General features: G+C 48.7%; 1 pseudogene; it reads right to left on the bottom strand.

The window, feature by feature from the left end:
- Positions 1-1,385, bottom strand: LOC148518761 (lamina-associated polypeptide 2, isoforms alpha/zeta-like; annotated as a pseudogene).
- Between the last annotated feature and the right edge of the window lie 2,525 nt (positions 1,386-3,910).

Raw genomic sequence — 3,910 nt, forward strand, 5'->3', positions numbered from 1 at the left:
TCATTGCAGTTTAGAGTTGAATCTTCTGAAATTCTACTGATAGGATTGTCTGGTGACTCCTGAAAAATATCTTCTATTGTACTGACGACCGGGTCTCTTAGCTTCTCTATACTGCTGTCTTGATGATGTAAATGGGTATCTATTCCGTTTATCCTGAAGTAATTTATAGGATTTACCTCCCATCATCTTTTGTATCAGTGAATCTAATTTACTGCCAAACAGAAAAGAACCTTCATATGATAGCGTAGCCAGGGGCGCCGAGAGGGGGGGGGGAAACACGTACAAATTGCCCGGGCTACCTGAGGGGCCCGGGTCCGACGCCGCCCCCCCTCCATCACAGCAGCCCAGCACACAGTGTGTGCTGAGCTGCAGTGGGAGACTGCTGGTGGCTATTGAGCACCAGCCACAGCAGTCTCCTATACCTGTGGGGGGGAGCGATCACACTGATCAGGCCCCCCCTGGCTGAGGGGACTCAGAACGCCCCCCTCGCCAGTGTTTTTTTTTTCCCGAAGGGGGGCGTGGCCACGCCTCCTGCGATTAGGCCACGCCCCGTTACCCGGGCCCGCCACGGCTCTTGGCGGGCCTGAGCGTAGTCAATCTGTTCTTTGAATTCGCATCAGCCATAACCATAGTGCTCTTCTTGCTAATACACCTGTAGCCATAGATCTTGCAGGGTAGGTTACAGTTGACGCTTCACATAAAAATTAAATCGCTTTTTGCATGATTTCTAAATTTCTCAAAACATATTGGGGTCTAGTTACTAAGCAGTGTTAGGAGACAGAGTGAAAAGTGATTAGAAAGTGATAAGGTGCCAGCCAATCAGCTCCTAACTGTCATTTTTCAAACACAGCCTGTGAGATGGCAGTTGGGAGCTAATTTGCTGGCACCTTATCACAAAACTTATCACTTTTCACTCTGTCTCCTAACACTGATTAGTAAATAGACCCCCTTGTCTTGATATTCTCTCTTCAATATCTATATGCAAATTCTAACTCCAGAGTCTTAAGGCTCTAGCAAGAGAAGCCATAGCTACACCAGACTTAAGGATACCGCAGTAGAAATATGTAATTTTTTAAACAAATGTTCCATTCTTTTATCCATGGTATCTTTAAATATTGCCCCATCCTGAAATGGAATGGTAGTTCTTGTCATTTATTCTGCAATTGCAGCATCCACTTTACGTAACGTGCACCAATTAAGCAAATCCCGATTTTTAAAAGGATACATGCTTTCTACACGATTAAATTACCTTGCCTTTTATCTAGGTTCTGCCATTCTTTAGATACAATCTCTTTCATAGCTTTATGTACAGGGAAATTTCTGCCCTTTTTTACTCTATCTTCAAATAACAAATCCTGATCATCTTTCTGTTCCTTATAATTCATGGTTTTATAGTGAGAGTTATGGTAAAACTTACCTTTGTTAACCTCTTTCGTCGAAGTTCATAGGGTCCACAGCGAGACCTTGGAGTGTAGGTGGTGGTTGAGGACCAGGCACTACGAAGTTAAAGCTTTCAGCTCCCAGGATGCATCGGTTCATCCCCCTATACCCCGCCCCTGAGCCGGAGGCAACTCAGTTTGTGACAAGGCAAAGGCCGGAGGAGAAGAGAGAAGGAAGACTGGTACACACAAGAATCACACTCTCACAGAGGAGACGGGAAACCGGTGACCAGAAACATAGCCCATATGAAGCCAGGTGCATCAGGGTGGATGCCCTGTGGACCCTATGGACTTCGAAGAAAGAGTTAACAAAGTTAAGTTTTACCATAACTCTCATTTTAGCTTCAGGGTCCATAGGACTCCACAGGGAGACCTTGGAGATGTCCCAAGGCAGTCATTTAAGGGTGGAGATGCTCCTGTGCTGAGAGGAGAATCCGGTGCCCAAATGAAGCATTCTGAGAGGCAAATGTATCAAAGGCATAAAACTTCAGCAATGTATGGACAGTGGACCACGTGGCCACCTTAAAAAGTTGTTTAGCTGAGGCACCACGGCCCACGAAGGACCCACAGAGCGAGTAGAATGAGCAGTAACAGTAGCCAGTACAGGAATGCCTGCCTGCGTGTAAGCTTGTGAGATAGTCCTGCAAAGCCATCTAGCCAATGTCTGTTTGTTGGCTGGCCATCCCTTGCCGTGAAATCTATAGAACACAAATAAGGAGTCTGATCTCCGAAGAGAACTGGTATGGTCCACGTATATCCTGAGGGCATGGACCACATCCAAGGAGGCCTCACCTGCCGATAGGTCTGGTGATTGAAAGGCCGGGACAACAATTTCCTCATTAATGTGGAAACTAGTAACAAGTTTTGGAAGGAAACCAGGGCGAGTCCGAAGCACAGCCCTGTCCTGATGGAATATCAGAAATGGGGAGCGACAGGAGAGCGCCCCTAAATCTGACACCATTCTGGCGGATGCCATAGCCAGAAGAAAAAGAGTATTTGCTGTGAGCCACTTGAGTTTCACAGAATCCAGAGGTTTAAACGGAGGACCCTGGAGGGCACGTAGCACTACAGACAAATCCCATGGAGCCACAGGAGGGACAAAGGGAGGTTGTATATGGAGGACACCCTGGAGGAAGGTGTGGACATTCGGTAGTGGAGCAAGTCTACGCTAGAACCAAATGGATAGAGCAGAGACATGCACTTTCAGTGAGGCTAGGCAGAGTCCAAGGTCTAATCCAGCTTGAAGGAAGGCCAGGACTCTGGAAATCCTAAATACTTGGGGGTCATAGCTTCTGGTACAACACCATTGGAAATATGTATGCCACACTCTGTGGTAGATCCGAGCAGAGGCAGGCTTACGCGCTCTGAGCATAGTTTTGACTACATAGCTAGAGAATCCTTTGGGCCTCAGGAAGGATGTCTCAAGAGCCACGCCGTCAAAGACAGACAACCCTGGTCTGGGTAAAGGCAAGGACCCTGAGACAACAGGTCCGGTCATTGAGGCAGCAGGAAAAGAGTGTCATTGGAGAGACTCCTAAGATCTGAGCACCAATGACGTCTTGGCCAAGCTGGAGCCACCAGCAAGACGGTGCCTCCGTCTTGTTTGAACTTCCGAAGAACTCGAGGAAGAAGGGAGACTGGAGGGAATAGGTACACAAACTGGAAGGACCACTTCACTGATAATGCGTCTACAAAGGGTGCCCCGGCAACCCGTACACCGGCAGTTTGTGATTGTGTCGGGAGGCCATGAGGTCCACCTCTGGGAGGTCCCATCTGCTCACTAGGAGTTGAAAAACCTCTTGGTGAAGAGACCATTCCCCAGGATGCATGTCGTGACGGCTGAGGAAGTCTGCTTCCCAATTGAGAACTCTCGGAATTTACACCGCAGAGATTGCCGGGAGGTGACCCAGGGCCCATGTCAGAATGCATGACACTTCTGTCATTGCTGCCCGACTTCGAGTGCCTCCTTGATGGTTGATGTAAGCCACTGGTGTGGCATTGTCGGACTGTACCTGTACAGGTTTTCCGTGAAGTATGTCCTGGGCCAGTATGAGGGCCCTGTAGACAGTTCCAATATGTTGTTTGGTAGGGTTGAATCGACTAATCTCCAGTGGCCCTGAAAGGAGTGTGGACCAGTCACTGCGCCCCAACCCCGAAGACTGGCGTCCATTGTTAGGAGTGCCCAGTCCGGGATCCAAAAGGGGCGACCCTTGTTTAGATGAGATGTCTGTAGCCACCAAGATAGGGACAGATGCACCTCCAGAGAGAGTACCATCACCTGAGCTTCATACAATGGGGTAACCCGTTCCACCTGGAGTGGATCAGCCTTTGCAAAGGCCTGGAGTGGAACTGAGCATACTCCTTGTTGAAGGTGGACACCATGGATCCCAGAACCTGCATTGCTGAGTGGATTAACACCCGGCAACTGTGGAGACATCTGCGCACTCGTAGTTGAAGTGTGGAGATCTTGT

This window comes from Taudactylus pleione, unplaced genomic scaffold (assembly GCF_031769625.1).
Source record: "Taudactylus pleione unplaced genomic scaffold, aTauple2 ptg000199l, whole genome shotgun sequence".
NCBI classification, from domain to species: Eukaryota; Metazoa; Chordata; class Amphibia; order Anura; family Myobatrachidae; genus Taudactylus; species Taudactylus pleione.